This window comes from Ptychodera flava, chromosome 18 (genome assembly GCF_041260155.1).
Source record: "Ptychodera flava strain L36383 chromosome 18, AS_Pfla_20210202, whole genome shotgun sequence".
Taxonomy (NCBI): domain Eukaryota; kingdom Metazoa; phylum Hemichordata; class Enteropneusta; family Ptychoderidae; genus Ptychodera; species Ptychodera flava.
Genome location: NC_091945.1, coordinates 3,112,584 through 3,132,946, shown reverse-complemented (window position 1 = coordinate 3,132,946; position 20,363 = coordinate 3,112,584). Strand labels below are relative to the sequence as shown.

The 20,363-nt window shown below is 38.7% G+C and overlaps 1 protein-coding gene and 1 long non-coding RNA gene across 3 annotated transcripts in view; both read right to left on the bottom strand.

The window, feature by feature from the left end:
* LOC139116675 (short transient receptor potential channel 5-like) overlaps window positions 1–20,363 on the bottom strand; it is a 215,670-nt gene that overhangs the window by 117,571 nt on the left and 77,736 nt on the right. The window lies entirely within an intron of this gene.
* LOC139116679 (uncharacterized) lies at window positions 168–2,765 on the bottom strand. The gene is made up of 2 exons (XR_011548354.1): window positions 2,511–2,765; window positions 168–316 (listed from the first exon to the last, which is right to left on the bottom strand). It is a non-coding gene; the product is annotated as an uncharacterized lncRNA (long non-coding RNA).

Below are 20,363 nucleotides of genomic sequence, written 5' to 3'. Positions count from 1 at the left end.
GGTAAATTCTTTGGAGTCTTTTTCGTAGAGCAGTCAACACACGATTTCCACCAGTGTTCAATGTCTTTAAACATTCCCAACCAATAGAATCGTTCTTGTATCTTACTGTACGTCTTGTGGAACCCTAGATGACCTGAGGTGACCTCGTCATGGCATGACGTCATCACGGATCTCTTCAAGTATGCTGCCACGGAACTACCCGGCGGACTGTACCATTATTTTTTAGGGGTGGCCGACTGTTGTGAGGGGCTGAATACATTGGCGCGCTAATTGGGTTTCTTTGTAGGAGGGACAAAAGGGCGGGTGATTGTCACGACTATAACACGGTATCCTTTTTCGGTAGCCGACAAATGAAACTAGAAAAAAATAGCGTACATGCATTAAAATTGGAAAGAACCGACAAATGAAACAGAAGAAATAGCCGACATGAATTAAAACGATAACGCTTTCGGTCGCCGACAAACGCCACAATTCCCCACGGGAATCTACATGGCAACGAGTTATTTATAGCCTGAGCGTTGCATAAACGTACAACGTACGTTCTGCCTCACGTTGCATAAACGTACAAATGTTCAACCCAGATCAGCTACGTAAAGTCCTAACTGCCCAAGTTAAATCCTGGTTTTTAGTTCTATTTCCAGTTTTCAGTTCTTGTTCTATAAATCGGCGAAAAAACAAACCGAATAAACGTAAAACGTACGTTCTGCCTCTTGCATAAACGTACAACGTTCAACCTAGATCAGCTACGTAAAGTCCCAACTTCCCAAGTTCAATTCTAGTTTTCAGTTCTATTTCCAGTTTTAAGTTTTTGTTCTACAAATCTGCGAAATTAGCAAACGTTTTGTCTCATCCCTTGGGGGATCTCTTCAAGACGTTTTATCTCTTCACCCAAGATCACCTACGCACAGGCCAGTTCTAGTTTTCAGTTCTTGAGCGAACATGGCGCTATAAATCGGCGAAAAAACCATACAAGCTCAGGTAATTAATCGTACGTACGTTCTTTCTCAGTTTTTCTCGATTAGTCGAGTTCCAGTCCAATTCAATAAATCGGTGCATACACCATTAGTACCGTTCCGTCTCTTCAACCCAAATAAGCTTTTTCAATAAATCATTTGTTCTGTCTATTCCACTTCATCCACGTCTTAGTTCAAATAATACACACAAACAAGTTATTACATGTAAAGCCGGTCGCCCTTTTTTTGGTGGAAATTCATGCACGTTGTTCGGATGCATTTGCAAAGTTAAACTGCGGACAAGTTCAACTTTCTCAACTATGCATGTTCAACTACACTATCAAAAAGATGCCGCAGTAATAGAATGTGTGAAGTGGGGTGCCAAAACGACAAGCTTGTCGCAGTACCTGCAACATGCCGACAGCTTTTTAAACAAAGTGTTCTGTGCGGTTAGAATGTGCGAAGTGGGGTGTCAAAAACGACAAACTTGTCCCAGAATCTGTAACATGCCGACAGTTTTTGTATATATTCCCGACAAAGACATAATGTTAGTGGGTAAACTTTGCATTGGATGAATATGTCTTTCACACCATCGGGTTTAAATATGGCTTACTTTTCGACTTTTGGTCACTGGTCTCCTGGCCTTCAGCGATAGTGGTACTCCTCACGCTCTTCCCTGTTCCGTTAAATTCTGTCATTTTGACTCAAGTTCTGCTTCGTTTGGAATCTTTCTGAATACATACGTTTGGACTTTTTTTCTAAATCATTCTAAACATATTCCTAAAACACAAAACTTTTGGTTTTATTCCAAATTAGACATCAATTTAGTTTCGGAATGGCATTTTATCGGCAAGCGCAAGCCATTGCAGTCCTGGGTGTAGACGACACCATTGCCTTTCTGAAAGAGCATGGGCTTTTGGCATCTTCTCAAAATTGTCTTTCTTGTGACAAGCCTATGGTTTGGAAACCTGCTAAAAATATCTCTGATGGGTATACATGGCGTTGTCAGGAAAAGGACTGCACAAAATTTCGGAACAGACTTTCAATAAGACATGGATCTTTTTTTTCCAAGTCTCGTTTACGTTTGGACGTTCTTTTTAAAATAATTCTAACATGGGCTATGGATTATCCACTGCGAAAGATGGCTACTGAGACCGGAGTGTCGCAGCAATCGCTAGTCGATTACTGCAATTTCCTGCGAGAGGTATGCAGTACCAAACTACTGACTGAAGACATCCATCTGGGCGGCCCGGGCACTGTGGTTGAGATTGACGAAAGTCTTTTTTGCCACAAGTGCAAGCATCATCGAGGACGAGCTGAGGCAGAAGAGAGATTGGTGTTTGGAATGGTTGACCGTTTCTACGAACCGGCGGTTGGGTACATGCGACTTGTGGAAAGGCGTGATGCAGCGACATTACTGCCTATCATCGAAGATAAAGTTGTACCGGGGTCCATTATCCATTCGGATCAATGGGCCGCGTACAAGCATTTATCAACTGATGATAGGTTCACGTATGCCGCGGTCAATCATAGCCGCCACTTCGTTGACCCTGGTACCGGTGTGCACACCCAGGCCATCGAGAGCTACTGGAACCGAGCCAAGGCGAAGTTGAAGAGGATGAATGGTGTATCGAAGGAGATGCTTCCTGGTTACCTGGATGAGTATATGTGGCGAGAGCGGTACGGTAGGACAGATGAGGATGCTGTTCGCAATATTTTGAAGAATATTGCAGAGCAGTATCCACTAAAGGGATAAGTTGAAAAGAGATATACCAAACCAAACCAAATGGTCCTTTTCAGGACCATTTTTAATCCTCCTGCATAGTCCCGCCCTTCAATTAGTAGTTAATTTATTCGGCCACTCCTGCCAATGTATTCAGCCCCTCACAACAGTCGGCCACCCCTAAAAAATAATGGTACAGTCCGCCGGGTAGTTCCGTGGCAGCATACTTGAAGAGATCCGTCATCACTTTGTCCTGCAGGGCGCGAGGAATGACAAGCTGTTTACGCACGTCTCTTCGCTGTCTCCCTGGGGCGGGCATCCACAGATGATACAGTACACCATCGTCGATAACATACTGGTCAGCATATAAAACAACTTTCCTAGCTGTCTTCGTATCGGTGGGAAGTTCATCATCGATCAAGTACGATATAAGCGGTTGCAAAGTCAAATCACGTCTTTGCAAGTCTCTAACTCGGTCTAATTGAAGTCCAGGGCTGTCTGTCGCCGCGATGATGAAGTCACGTGCACTTTTGTCTTCATCATCGTCTTGCGGTCGTCTGGAAAGTCCATCTGCATTTCTATACTTTATCCTTGGGCGTCATTGAATTTCAAAGTCATATTCTTGCAAGGTCAATGACCAGCAAGTGAGTCGTCCTGCAGGCTCATTAATAGTCATTAACCATTGCAGCGGGCTGTACTTTCAGTAATAATAGTGAAGCGCCTACCATATAGGTATGGACTGATGCATAATCGACAAATTATTGCTAGAGCTTCTTTGTCAATCATCAAATAGTGTTTCTCATGTTTTGTTAAAGTTCGGCTAGCATAAGAAATAACAACTTCTTTCTTATCACGTACCTGTACTAAGCAAGATCCAACGCCAGTGTCACACGCATCTGTATGCAGAACAAAGGGTTCATCAAAATCAGGGTATCTGAGTATTGGTGTTGAAATAAGCGCTAACTTCAAAGTGCAGAAAGCGTCTTCACATTCGGTACTCCAATTAACACATTGTCCTTCATCAACAGTTTGTTTAGCGGTGACGTCACTTTGGCAAAGTTCTGCACAAATCGTCGATAATATGATGCTAATCCAAGGAAACTTCGTAGTTGACGAACATCCTTTGGGCGCGGATAGTTCTTTACTGCATCAATCTTCTTCGGATTCGGTTTAATTCCATCTCGGATCACAACATGTCCCAAGTACTCGATTTCAGTCTTACAGAAATGACATTTCCTACGTTTCAATATCAGTCCGGCTTTTCGAAATCGATCGAAGACCTCACGCAAATGGCGGAGATGCTCATCGAATGTTTTCGAAAACACAATGACGTCATCAAGGTAAATCAGGCATATTTCCCATTGAAGTCCAGCAAGTATTAATTCCATTAAGCGTTGAAAGGTACTTGGCGCGTTACATAATCCAAAGGGCATAACATTAAATTCATAGAGTCCGTTGTATGAAACAAAGGCGGTCTTTTCTCTATCTTCCGGCGCGACCTCAATTTGCCAATATCCTGATGCTAAATCCATAGTCGAAAAATAACGTGCTTGCCCGAGGGCATCCAGACTATCGTCGATGCGCGGCAGCGGGTAAACATCCTTCTTCGTAACATTGTTAATCTTCCTAAAATCAACGCAGAAACGTTGTGATTGGTCCGCCTTGGAAACAAGAAGAATCGGGGGCCAACCATGGGCTCGTCGAAGGTCGAATAATGTCATTGTCCAACATAGACTTAATATGTTCTCGTACAACAGGTCGTTGACTGGTGGGAACGCGATATGGGCGTTGCTTAATCAGAGGATGCTCACCAGTGTCAATACGATGTTGTACAATATTTGTCTTTCCCAAATCGTTGTCATTCTTCGCAAATACATCGTCATATTCCAATAACAGCTCGTCCAGCTGTCTTGTCTGCTCGGCAGAAAATCTGTCGTCTCGCACAGATTCACGCGGCTCCTCGAATTACCACCATCGGGCAACACCTCATCCGGGCCAGTTGCCAGTAATTCGCCTGGGTCGCAATTTCCTCGGTCCTCTTCAAGGCACGTCTGCCTAGAACCGGCATTCACTGGGTGATCATCATTATTACACTCGTCGTCATTTTCAGCACCCATATTTGCTATACACGCAATAACATTATCGTCGTCAGCAGTTTCAAACACACCAAGGTTCGTACATCTGTACATCTTCACAGGCTTATCTCTTGGGTTTACAACTAGAACAGGGGCACGCCATTATTTACAGTCATGAAGGCCCTTGCCAAGCCAACGCCCAACTTAACATGATCCCCTGGGCGCGCTTCCACAAAGCCACAATGTCCATCGTCTACATCTATGGCTGCCATGAACCTCTTTTGTGAACGGGCAGGAACTACTAAAGTTTCTAAGGCGACTACCGAACAGTCTTTCACACGACTTTTACTACGGCCACCATTAACTTTCAGTGGGGTATCACATCCCTCTATGGTGGCTTGTTGTTTAGTGAACATGATGTCAAGTCCGATATCATTCATTAAATCAGCTCCGATCAAACAGTCATACATGGAATTTGCAATAACATAAGCAGGATAGGGAAATTTCTTACCGGCAATCTCGAAGTCGACTTCTATTCTTCCCACGATGTTTAGTTTGTTTCCTTCCAATGTTTTCACACAAATTCCAGATGTCTGCAACAGCGGTTTATTCCTCAAACTAGGCAAAGTTTGACGTAACTTTTCACTTATTATCGTAGTTCCGGATCCAGTGTCCGTTAACATCTTGACATCATCATCACCAATCTTTCCGTCAATACTACAGCTATGATTAATTGTTCCAATAACATAAGTCCGTATTTCGTCCTCATTATCATCATCAGTCAGTGTCTACTTCTTTGTATCTATTAATCCGGGGACATCATCAAATTTAACATCTGCCATCCGGGTATCCCCTCGTCCGACGGCAGTTTCTAGTTTGACAAATTCTGCTGTTGTCGTGGTTGAAATTGACTTGCTTGCTGCTGTGGCGGGAACCAAGTCGGTGGGTTGAATTGTGCAGGCTGCTGTGGCTGAATAAATGGATATCCAGAGGTCGGCTGCATTTGCTGGGACATTTGCGGCTGTTGTCGCTGATGTTGGCGATCAGGACAATGACGCTGCACATGCCCAACACGGTGGCAAATATTACAGATCGGCAACCCATCGGTGGTTCGCTGGTTTCTGCCGGGCGCACCTCTATTATGTTGAAAAACGTCTATCTCGATTGGCTGTGCGGTTAGCTGGGGCAGATTTATCAGCAGAGTCAGAATTCTTTTCTAACGGGGCATTAAATTTCTCCATCTTTTCGTCTATCACTGACTCCATTTTCTTCATCAAAGTCTCTAACATCGATTGCATTATATTGTCGGAAGTGGGCGGTTGTACAGCAGCCACGGTCGTGTCTTCTTGGCTGGCTGATTTAGCACTGAAGGGGTCTAATGTGGAGAATAACAAAACATCACTCTTACCGTTGACAAGTTCTTCATTGCATTCTTCGGCTTTTGCGACACGTACGGCCTTTTCAAATGTAGCAGGGTCTTTTGACATCACCATTCGCTTCAGAGATGGCGCAATCCACGGATGAAATGTTCTCTCATGAGCTCAGACTGAAACTCACGGGGCATATCCATGTGAGCGCGCAGAGTCAGTCGCTGTATAATTCTAGCGAATTCCTCCACAGGCTCACCGGGTTTCTGATTGCGATTATACAGTTCGTTGTAGAAAAGTCTCTGAGTTTCTTTGGCAGGAAATTTTCTCTCAGGGCCTCAGTAACACAGTCATAGTCGTACTGGATTTGATCGTCTAAGTCGTTCCAAAAGTCGGCTGCAAATTCTCGTAGATAGGCGGGCAAAATCTCGGCCTTGCGTTCGTCTGACCACCTATTAGCCCTGGCAGCTCGATCAAACTCTTTCAGAAAAGTTTCAACGTCGTCACCAAGTCTTCCATAAAATCTTGATGGAGTTACAACAGTTCGGGCTTCGGTATATCCGGCCATATCAGGATATCTTGAAGCAGGAGTGTCGATTGATCGTTGTCTACGGCCTGGCATTATAATACTAGCAATGTTCGAGCAACAGAAATGTACGTACCAATCCTTTGAACGATGAGCGGCACCAAAATATCACGTCGAGCAGAAGGCGCTGGCTTGAGTCGATCCAAACCGCTGCACACCAAATATGTCACGTAGCGTGGGCAGTAGACGTATAAGAGACGGCACGATACACCGAAATATATTCTAAGTCGTAGCACTTTATTCAGCTGAGTAACATAAGTTACACGGTAAAACTTCTATGACCTACACTAGTCGTCAGGGTCACGGTTGAACGTCGTCTCGGGGCGTCGTCGGTAAAGTGCGTCTAACAAGTCAAAATGCACAGTTTATATTGGCTTTCAGAAACTGCAAAGTCATGGGTCTATAATTAACTAAAAACAATCGGCAAAGTCAAATCGCTGTTGGTTAAGTACAATGTCAAACAAGGTAAAGGTCGTCCAGGCATTGATGATAACTTCAGGAGTTGAAACGATAAAAGGTCACGAAAACGAACACGGGAGATAACGTGCAGGGTTACTGTCGGTCATTACAGTCAAATTCAAAGGTTAAATTCTAAGCATATATATGGCTACGTTACAATAATAATCATGTGCTACCAGTGCGAATAAATATGCACAGCTGTTACGTGTCTCAAGGCAAACAACTGGTATCCATCTTCCGACATTAATTTTCGGAGGCGAGCGATATTAGAAAGGCAAACGGAACTCAAATAAACTAACACATCCACAAGCTGAATTAATGGTAAATGTTAAATTTCACTACTCCAGTCGTTTTTGATAGAACGCGAATATCAGGAAGTTCAAGAGTAGTGTCATAGTCCACTTTGTCGATCCGCCAACGCTTCATTGACTGCCCAAAATCGTCGGGTGTACACTTAACCGGCAAGTGCATACTTGCTACTTTCTGCGCCAAACTGACCAACTGTGCTTTCCTTTGGTCACCAGCAGAGATTCGTATGTCTTCAAAGTAACCTATCATCTCACTGTCCTTCATATCGGTGAAAGCTATGGTCATTATCTACATTAGAGATTTCAGAGGTCAGGTCAAATTTTATTGTCTGTGCTTATTATGCACAAAAGAGGGTTGTTCCACCAACGCCAATTGAACATTATGCAAGGGCACCATCTTGCATCAAGGTAGCAGAAACTGCGTAACTCGAAAGCCTGCCATTAAAACTGGATCTTGATGTTGACAAGGCTTATCAGCTACAATTGAATTTTAAATCACTGTGTCCCCGGCAAGGTCGTTTCCAAGTAAAGGTGGATCCCTTCACAGGAACAGAGTATTATACCTAAGGTCACAGTGTCTGAAACATAGTTCGAAGACAAATCTATATTATGGAGTCGAACAGGAGGATAATCAAAAGAATCTTCCCTTAATGATAATGTTTGGCGACTGAAAATGGCTTTCTGAAATGGCAGAGTACCTGCCCACAAAATAGACTGGGAAGCTTTGATATTTCTTAATATTTTGACAGGGTCAACACAGGGTATATCACACGAAAATGTTCGTTAACCATCGTGAATGAATAGTTGCAATAAAAATTAAATCTAATATTAATCTAATATCAGAAAATGTATTACATACACCATTGATATTATTAGGGTCTAATGCTTAACGGAACAGAGAGACTAAATTTTCCTACTCTGTTTCGTTCGGAAAAGGATTGGCATGATTTGTTTACTAACGAGATTTTCTGAGTCAATGAATAATAATCTGCCATACATGCGGTAACCTGATATGATGTGCCCTTCACCTTTTATAAATGCTCTTATGTCACTATAGAAACCTTCAAATTCATCAATTTAAATGAGTTAATGTATTTTTTCATGATTGTTGTCAACTTTCTAAGAAGAACAATATCTGTCAAACACTTGTTCTTTCGTATGCATCCTGCGATCCTCAGACACAGGTGAAAGGATTCCTAGCCAAACAGTCTTGTTTATACGATTTATATGATTGGGACGAATCTGTGGCATTTTTATGCTAACTGACCTTTATGTCAGAGTCGAAGAAGCAATTCTGAAATATCGTCATATTTCTTTACACGCGATTGTCGTTTTACAGTTGGCATATCCAACATCGAATCTTACATGTAACGCCTTGCATTACGGGGCCAGCTTATATTTGATGATTATATAAAAGAACTGAATGCGTATTGGCTCGAATCCAGCACCTATGCATTGTTCACCTGAAATAAGTGAGAAGATGCAAATACCATCACTTTACAACATGCTTGAAATAAACTACATATTTGTAACGGCGTGAACCGTTTTTGTAGAAAAATGTTTGGTTGATGATGTTTTTCAAGCGTTCTATCAATTTATCGTGTGGTATTGTGATATACAATGTGGAAAAATCGAAAGTTTTAGCAGATGTTATTTTTGAAACAGATCTTGATTTCAAATTTTCCGATATAGTAAATGTAAACATTGTCGGGTCCAAACCAATGTCGAAAATCGTATATCCAAAATGAGGGGCTCTGTATCAAATTGCAATATTCGATTTTGTTTCGCGCATAAGAGCAACTGGTAAATATATGTACAAGTATTGTGTTCCAACTGATTATCTAATGTACAACATTTTACTCCCCAAACAGTATAGGATTGTACATTTGTTGTTGGAAAAAAACAGTATTCAAATGAGGAGTGCGAGAAAAAAAGTTACCAGTAATCAGAAAGTGAAAAAAAATTAAACAGTGGATCAGATACGAAAAAAAGAGATGCAGACCGGCACTGCACAGTCAACAGGTCGGAAACAAACTGTGCACTGCCCATGAGCTTCAAATTTTGCAGCTAGACCCTGGCAAGGCTAACGCTAATACACGCATAGTGCTAGTGCTTGTGCCCTACAAGTGCTTTTGAACACACGTCCCTCAAGAAAATACATATATTTACCTCTCATCTCTGAGCAACACGGTTTCATTAAGAACAGAGACACCGTTTCTAACCTCATTTCATATGTTGACCATTTGTCTAAAGCTTTTGACTCTATGCAACAAGTCGATTCCATTTATCTGGATCTTAGAAAGGCCTTTGACTCTGTGTCTCACGAATTTTTAACTCATAAAATGAAATATTATGGATTTTCAGGTTCATTGCTAATGTGGCTGAAATCCTATCTCTCAGGTAGATCTCAAAGAGTAGTTTTAAACGGTAAACAGTCTTCCTGGAAGCCAGTTCTTTCTCATGTTCCCCAGGGCTCTTTAATTGGCCCTCTTCTTTTTATTCTTTATGTGAACGATGTGTCTACTGTTATTTCTCATTCAACCTTGTCTATTTATGCAGACGATACAAAATTGTTCAAATGTCTGGACTCAGCTGACGACTGTATATTTCTTCAGCAAGATTTAAACAATATATCAAATTGGTGTGCAAAATGGTAACTGAATCTTAATGTTTCTAAATGCTGTATTATATCATTCACCAACAAAAGAAACAAAATAGTCGCTGATTATTCACTGAACGGCTCTATGCTGCAACGGGTGTCTTCAGTTAAAGATTTAGGTATAACCCTGACATCCGACTTAAACTTTAAAACTCATATTAACTCCATTTTCAGTAAATCTTACAAAATGCTAGGTTTTCTTAAGCACACCTGTAAATCTATCACCAATATACAGGCTTTGCGGACTTTGTACATTTCCTTAGTTCGATCAAATCTTGAATATGCTTCTACTGTTTGGTCTCTGAACCAAAAATATCTCGTCGAAAGACTTGAAACTGTTCAGTTGAAATTTATTAAATTTCTCTGTTTTAAACGAAACATTTCCTATGTATCAGAACAACATGAACAGACATGTAAATATTTTCACCTCCCCAGCTATTCTCTCGTCGCAAGGCCGCTGATCTTAACTTTTTACACAAGTGCGTTCATTCCGAGGTCGACTCACCCTATCTTGTAGAACAGGTTAATTACAACTTTCCAATGAGGACACTTCGTCACTCTGAGTCTCTAAAACCCGCGAGATCTCGGCTAAACGTTAGGAAGTATTCCTTTTTCCCAAGATCCATGTCCGCTTATAACGATTTAGTATGTAAATATAATACTGTTGACATTTTTACTACTAGGTCTGCCTTTCGTCGGACCATCAAAGACATTTTGTACAGATAATGTTTGTGTGTAATAGGTTCGTATACGTGTATGTTTGTATCAGATTTTTATCCTTGCTCTTATTGTCAGACCTATAAGTGGGCCTTTCGCCTGTTGGATCTGAATAAATAAATAAATAAATAAATAAATAAATAAATAAACCTAGTATTAACCCTACATGGCTTTTACAGTGTTCCCTACAAGAACCCTACAGGAGTCCTAAATACATGAATGAGGGATTCCTATATGGTTCCACAAGGACTTTGTAGGATTTACTATAAAAATCCTCAAGCAGTCCTATATGACCTGTACATCGGATTCCCATATAAATCCTACAGAACTATTACACTTTTATCAATGCATCAGTACAGAAATATAGCTCAATATCATAATTTATTGTACTATGGATAATTATTATCGCTGATTCAAAATTTATAATACTTAAATGAGATATACAGAATAAAAGTGTGCTGACGATAATATCACATTGTCTTTTTCAAAACGAATGATCAAACACAGTAATCTACAATTGGTGCCACTTAGTAATCGAAGTCGAATTTACCTAGAACAAGACACATCCCAAGACAACCTAAGGTTTCTGACCAGCGTTGAAAAAAGTGATTACAAAGGAGTTTCAGAAGCACTGTCCCATCAAGGTGTAAGTATCATTATTATGTACGCTATTTCAATTTATATCATGACTTACATTTTTGATAGCAATCTAATTAATAAGTTTTAAATGACAATAGCATGTTAGCCTACTTTCATGCAAAGAAAATGCGACAACATGGATCATTTATAAATGAAATTTAGTTTATAGTAAACGTATATTATTTAGTTAATGGTAATAGTATATATGTTTGGCACTCTCGGGAGTAGCAAATGTCAAGAAAATATGTACTTCAGGTTTACCCAATACTGCAAAAATAGAGGTCGAAAAGTGTGCATTCCCATAAAAAAACAGAGGCTGCTCATATGGCTCACGTTTAAGCCTATTATCAAACACAATCACGTACGCATCAGGTACATGCAACAAGCGACAACACGCTAAATGTGTCAGTGTTATGAGTTACACCCTGTTCACTCAAAGTCATCGTCATATGTAAGTGTGCAATCATGATGAAAATGCTTATTTCACAGAATGTAGACATGAATTTTGGATTTCAGACAATGGTATTATCAAAGGATACAAGACAGACACACCTGAAAAATTGCATGACTATTGTAAGTTCTGGAACAAAAGAGTACAGCATGACGCTAATTTGTTTTTCAGAAACAGTGAATTAGCGATGAAATTGTCACCAGGCATATTGTACTTTATGGAACAAAAGAGTATAACAAGATGGCGATGGATGAAATTTTTAATCCGCAGATAGTACCTTCTAGAAAAATCTTTATTAGAAGCAGTAACTTTGTGGCATTATGTTAATATATTGAACTTGACTAGCAGTTTCTCTTGACGAAATTTTCAACGAGTTGAAAGACCCCAGACTTACAAAAACCAAGCGGCGCTTGTATTCAGCAATTCAATGTTGGAGGTGAAAGTATGGGCTAGTTGGATTGAACTGAGCTGTGTTCTTGGGACCCAGACATTAAGCTTTAATGGTTCCTTCGTCAATGCTTTGAAGAGGCACTGTCTGTAAAAACCTGCTAAAGGTGGCCAAGGTCAAATTTTCAATTAAGACGAAACATATCACATATGATAGGCCATAGTTTAACTAAGAAGGAATTAATTTTAATTTTTGTTTAAACGGACTCATTTTGATGTTACAGGCCATGTCACGTGATATGGTGAGGGCCTAATATTTCCTTATGTTTTCCCCTTTAAAAAGTTGAAAATTCTGTAAAAATGCAACATATTCACTATATTGTAGATTTTTGACTAAAAAAAAGTGATGGTATAAGTATATATATTTGTCATGAGTAAGGTCCCCTCAGTACGTCCGTAACCTTATATTCACCTTTGACCCTTCTCTGCCGTAGAGGGCGCTCTAATGCCGGAGGAGTGAAATCTGAGCAAATTTCAGCATTAAAAACTTCCAATTTTTAAAATTAAAAATGGTAAGCCTTGTGCGAGATCCTGTAGTGACATATACATCATGTTACATAACATGACTAATATATAGTGAATCACTTTTAAAACTTGCGGGCAAACAGCTATTTTTTTATGTTATGCTGTCATGAAAAGTTATGAAATATTGCTACTTCTTATTTTGATTTTTGCTAAAGCCTGTCTTAATCATTTATCAACAAGTTTGTTTTCTATACCATTGAAAAAAATAAACCCAAAAACATATTTTCAAATTTACAAACAAGAAGAATAACAACAACAACACAAGTAGCAACTTCGTGACACGTTTTATTTGTACCATACGAATACATATACTCCGGGTATAAGGGTGACGAATTCATAAATTAATTTCTTTGTTATTATTTTCATCATCGGTTTATTGCTAACAGTTTACTTTCGAAAAAATGGAATATGACATTTAACACACACACAAAAAAATTTTGAACAATTTAAACTCCAAACTAAACAAAATACGATCACACATTTCCTTGTAAGCTTGAAGTAGCATTGGGGTCAAAGGTCAAAGGTATGTAACCATACTGCAACACGCTTGCCGCAATCCGGAAGCAGCCGCCGTGCACTCCGAGAAAATTGGTGAGTATTGGCATTTTTATCCATGATATTATCAATGAAAATAAATTCGACACACCAAACAGTTTTGTTTCTTTAGTTTTACAAACTCCGGAAGTGAAATTCAGTGATAAAATCCAGGCAACCTGCATCGGTTGAAACAGCGGGAATTTTAAATTGGTGATAGCGATCTCGGTGTGTTGACTGGATGTTTATTTATCAAAATATGAGTCAATGTCAGTCAATGTCATATTTCAGCTTGATGACTTGATGAATCCTAGCAATGTACTGCTATCTTGCATTGCTGTGACATTATCAGCAATCACTTTACGGTTTACCTGGAAACATTGAGGCAGTAGGGCAAACCCTGGCTAGCAATGCCCTGAGTGTCGAATGATTAGACCTACCAACGCATCACATTATCAAATGCTTCGTATGACAGCTTAGCCGTTCATGATTCGAAATAGGCGAGTGTGTACAAGTGTCTGAGAGAGGTACAAGCAAATAATCATTAGAAACGTATTTTTTTTAATTCTCAATTCACAATAATTTCAGATCTACCTGTTGTCATGAAATGGATATCTCTGTCATAGCTGTGGGTTGCGATGTCGGCATTGATGTCGGAAAAGGGCCGTTTTGTTTGTGCCTATGCCTATTAAAGGATGGCGTATTGGAATGGTGAACCACTGAGGATATTTTCAACCACTCCAACCACCCTTTCGTCGGCATAGAACCCAACGTTGCACTCTTGCGCAACGCCACTTCTTCTGGAATGGAAGTACGCCTTCTTCTTCACCTTTAAAAATATCTTGCCATTTTGCAAGTGCGCATCCATTATTTTGGCCAACAGCTTGGCAGCGTCTCTTTTTAGGCTGGCAACTTTAATGCCGCCTAATGTTATGGACACCGCATTCCTGTCGTACATACAGGCCGCATCTCTGGTGAGTTCAAACACTTCACCGATACCGAGGATCGCCCACTGCGATAGTGACGCATGCCGACTGCCAGTAGACCACGGAGGATAACTTTATTGGAAGGCATTCTGACCAAACAGTCATCGAGGGCCTCAACTTTTTCACCTACTGAGAACGCGTAATGAGCCATGTTTTCTGTGTTTTCCGGTGTTTGGCTTAATTGCTAATGAAACTTTTAATTTTAATTGTTTTCCAAGTCAACTATCCAAGCATTTAAGAGGGGTGATCAAAAGGCCAGAACAGCCAATTTTGACCAACCGGGTTCAAGAACCCGGGAAAGGTGTTAAAAGTGTGCGATAGATGTGTTTACGACATAAACATTACGAACAGTAGGATTAAGATAGGTATGAATAATCCAAACTGCCCAGTTTCTGTGTGGGGAAAAGTTGGAATGAAGTGAATGCCATGGATCGCTAACAGCCCTTGAATTGTGTACTCGAGACATCACTGCACATCTCAGAAGAGTTTGTCAGTCTAAAACTCTTGTCACTGAGTCTGAACTTATTCTTTTGCGTGCTGGTATCGACCATGATGACGTTTCTGTAGAAAATGTTTGCAACTTTCCTCTCGCCCTTGCCCACAAATAAACGTTAATGATCAGCGCGTCACCCGTTATTTCCATAGTATTATTTATGTATTATATAGAATATAAGACACCAATGATGATTTAAAGGAAGGATATTTGAATGCCAAGGATGCTATGGATGGAGCTATTACATTTAAGATAAGTTACAGTGGGGAAAAGGAGATTAATACAAGCTATCATTTGAGTTGATTTTAATACCGACTACTATTAATCGATGGATGCATGAAAAGTCTTTCGTTTGGAATATAATCATAGTAGTATTGTGGCAAGACTGTAATTTATGATGGCAAGGTTCCAATATGGTATATGGGAGCACGATTTCGTATTTAATTTATTCCAATGAGTCCCTTCAGCACTAATGACTTTGATGTTATGAATAACTAGGCAGATCTTTCCATGTCGGCTGGCGATCAGGGCTGATTTACTCAACCAATCCTTTATAAACAGAGGCAAGAGTGGTGTTGTCAAAGATCACACAAAGGTCACTCACTGATATTGTTGCATTGGATAGATAAACACTGAAGACAGTGAAATAATTTTAACATCAGATTTGTGCTTCCGAAAATATTGTAACGCATACTTTGAATTTCTACTAAAACATTCAAAGGTTAGTTTACAATGACAAAAAATGGGATATTGTCTTAAATTGTTGTAGAATCTTTCGAACTTTGTTGCACAGACATGTTAAATGACCAGTTCAGTTCAATCCGACAATCACACTGTTCTTCGGATGTGTCTGTCTTGTATCCCTTGATACTATCATCGTCCGAAATCCAAAATTCATGTCCACATTCTGTGAAATAAATGTTGGCATCATGATTGCACACTAACATATGATGAATACTTTGAGTGGACGGGATGTCTCTCATAATGCTGACGCAGTTAGGATGTCACTTGTTGAATGTAACGGATGTGTATGTGTTCTGTATGACAAATAGCCTTATGCGAGAGGCTTGCATGAACGCCCGCAGTTGCTGTGGGAATGCAAAATTATGGACTTCTATTTAATCAGTCCTACGATTTGTTGTTGATGTGAAGTGTTTTTCATAAATTTAGGTCAAGGTGGAAATATTTTAATGTCACACTCTACATGCCATGAAAGCTTATCCAAAACGAAATCTATGTACATTGTTTCTAAGCTTGATGGCATATGTTTCGACCGTTATGCAGTACCCATGTAGCTAAGTAGCATAGGTATTTGATAGAAGGAGGGAGGGCAGAAAGTGCACAGGATTAGTGCTATCTTATGTTGATGACTTTATGTGTCAAAATTATTTATGGGAACTCATCTCAGCTAAATTTCGTGTTATTACAGATATAATATTGATTAGACCAATGCAAGGTCCATGAAAATAACATCTGCATAGGTCTATTTAATATATATTCAACGTGTGTGCAAATAATGTGTGGTATCCTTTTAAGAGAAAATTCTTTCAATGATACCTTTTCCTAAAATAATGAAAAACACTCAACTCTAGTATACGGAATATGATCAGCTGATGGAAAAAGAGGACGCCAAAATTAAATAAGGTTCTGTAAAGAAACTAAATGGAGAAAATATAACAAGACATCTATGCAATTCAAATAGTTTGGGTGATATTACTGTGGTCAAAAATATGCGGAATTAAGTAACGTGCTGAAGTGAAATGACGATGCAGCTCTGTATATTTCTCTAAGAAACTAATTTGTTACAGAATGTACATTGTTTTCCTCAAGAAAAAGTATATTTGCTCACTTTGGACCTTCTTTTCTGTCACCTGTTCAGTAAACGAACTGTAAACGTCAAGGTAATTTTTTCTCGGAGAGTGCTACAAAGCCCTACAGAAGATGCAAATTTTAGGGAAAAAAAGAACAGATACTATGGTTTCATTGTTGAATTATATAACTATTAAATCATTTATCCCAGTTAAACAGTTCAGGGTTCTAATTATATATAATTTTGTTATCCCAAAACAACGGACTGTCAGTAGTAGAAGTTTAAAAATGGAAGAATATTCCGTGGTTAAAATGTCCGATCCTATCAACGTAGATAGCATTTTTCTATGTCCTTGAGAGAATTAAATAATATAAATATCTTAACTCACAGTGTCTTCAATCTCTCTACTCGAGCGTTAAGTATTCCATACTCTCCCGTTACTTATTTTCAGAATTAGTGTAACTAGACATAAGAGCGATGGTAATGCAGCTTAAATATTGCAATTCAGGGTCAGTCATTGTGTAATCTTGATTATCTTGATTTAATTGATGCCACATTTGTATGATGACAATGGAAAACTTGTTTTCTCTGAAGTCGGATGACTATGTTATAGTTTAATTTAAGACTGTTGATGTCATTGATTGATAATGACCGGCTATTATGCCGGTCATGCTACTGAATTTTCTACCCGGATTGATAGCTTTGCTGACGGACAGAACATTCCCCAAAGCTGTCTTTTGCCCAGTAAAGCGATTTAGTCGTTGCTATGATAATGTTTGTGTGGGATGAGTCATAGCGAGAATGTGAGTGCGAGTGCTTCATGACGTATGTAGCGTATGAGGGTCGCAGTCAGAAAATTGTACCAACTTAACTCGGTTATTGAACACACTTTAAAGGGAAGAGATTTGACTGTTATGCCTTCGTTCGATGACTGGGTGCCGTACGTTGTGAGTTCGAATCCGATCGAAAATCTACTGAAAGTAATTCAAATTATGAACATTTCAAAAACGTTCTTATGACCTAAAGCCTACATTTTAAGAAGGCGATTGACTCCCTTATCTTATGACTACCTTATCATAAATTGAAAGAAAAAACATTTTATACTTTTTTGCCATCGACAAAGGAAAAGCATTTAGTTACGTGACTGTAAAACGAAGAATACTCCTTGCACTGACAATCTTGAACAGATGTGAACTGAATGTGCTCACGTGGTTTACAAAAGCTTCATTACATACAGTGGTACGCTTCACAAAAAAAACCAGATATCTGTCAGATCATTATATGTAGCAGGTTTCATCAACTTTCGCACAGTACTCTCGGAGTTTAATCACGAATTACAAAACTTCATTTAATATGCAAATGAGGTGTTTATTAACTTGACACTGCTCAATGCTTCATGGGACAATTAAATATCTATTAGATCAACATCTACAGCACGTTTCATGAAATTTAATGCTGTAATTTTAGAGTATTATCAATAATTAAAAAATTCATTAAATATGCAAATCATGCCTTAATTAACTTTCAGTGCTCTGCAAAGTTCATTGAATATGCAAATGAACCCTCAATTAACTTCACACCGCTAAATGCTTCTCAATACAGTCAGATATCTGTCGGATTAGTATCTGCAACAGGTTTCATCAAATTTGGTGAAGTTATTACCGAGTTATATGACTAGTTACAAAATTTCATTAAATATGCTAATGAGCAACTTATTAACTTGACACTGCCCAATGCTTCTCAGTACAATTAGATGTCTCTCAGATCAATATTTGTAGCAGGTATCATCAAATTTGAAGTAGGAATTTCGGAGTTATATCACTAATTGCAAATTTCATAAATTATGCAAATTAACCGCCTATTAACTTCACACTACTAAATGCTTCTCAACACAGTCAGATATCTCTTGGATCAGTATCTGCAGCAGATTTCATCAAATTTGGTGGAGTTATTTCGAAGTTATATGACTAATTACAAAAATTCATAAAATATGCAAATGAGCTATTTATTAACTTGACACTGCCCAGTGCTTCACGCGACAATTAGATATTTATCGGATCAATATCTGTACCAGGTTTTACAAAAATTTGGTGCCATAATTTCAGAGTTATATCACTAATTACAAAGTTCATTAAATATGCAAATAAAGTCTTATAATTAACTTCAAACTACTAAATGCTTCTAGACACAGTCAGAGATATCTGTCGGATCAGTATCTGCAGCAGATTTCATCAAATTTGATGAAGTTATTTCAAAGTTTTATGACTTATTACAAAACTTCCTAAAATATGCAAATGAGCTATTTATTAAGTTGACACTGCCCAGTGCTTCACGCGACAATTAGATATTTATCAGATCAATATCTGTAGCAGATTTCATTAAATTTGGTACTTTAATTTCAGAGTTATATCGCTAATTGCAAAGTTCATTAAGTACGCAAATAAACCTCCAGTTAACTTCACACTACTTATTACTTCTCAACACAGTCAGATATCTGTCGGATCAGTATCTGCAGCAGATTTCATCAAATTTGGTGGAGTTATTTCGAAGTTATATGACTAATTACAAAAATTCATAAAATATGCAAATGAGCTATTCATTAACTTGACACTGCCCAGTGCTTCACGCAACAATTAGATATTTATCAGATCAATATCTGTAGCAGATTTCATCAAATTATGTGCTTTAATTTTAGAGTTATATCACTTATTGCAAATTTCATAAAATATACAAATTAACCGCCTATTAACTTCACACTACTTAATGCTTCTCGACACAGTCAGATATCTGTTGGTTCAGTATCTGCATTACATTTCATCAAAGTGGTGGATTTATTTCGAAGTAATATGACTAATTACATAACTTCATAAAATATGCAAATGAGCTACCTATTAACTTGACACTGCCAAATGCTTCTAAGTACAGCTAGATATCTATCAGATCAATATTTGTAGCGGGTATCATCAAATTTCACTAATAACAAAAGTTCATTAAATATGTAAATGAGCAGAAAATTGAAATGACGCTCACAGTATCGTCATAATGTTCTAATATTGTCATCTGTCAAAAGTTTCATGTAATTTATTGCAATATTTCTCGATATATGTCGACACTGCCATTACCGTCTCCATAAGAAACAATTATATGAAAAAAAAGATATTGCATAACTTCATCAATATGCAAGCCACACTAAGCAAAACCAAACCGGTTCTTACCATTTGCATACAGTACCTGTGTACCAAATCTGACCTGAATCTGTTCAGGCCTTTTTGAGTTATCGTGTAAACAGAGAGATAGACAGACACACATACACACACACACTCACACACTCATAACTTGTTTACCACAAAATTCTTTTGGCACAATCATACCTGTTATGATCTGTAAACAGTTTCAGTTATTTTAGACCGGCAAAACATCCTGGCATAATTAAACATGTAAAAAGGGTCACTTCTGTTAATTTGATGTCGGCATTATTTTTCAATTATTGTAATATTATCGAAGAGACAGTTCCTGTATAGATGTTTATGACAAGTAAAATATTCCCTTTCTATGTACTTTAATGGAGACCAGAGCAAAATGTTTTGACGAAAAAAATTTATGATGGAGAAGAAAACTCGATTTGGAAAGC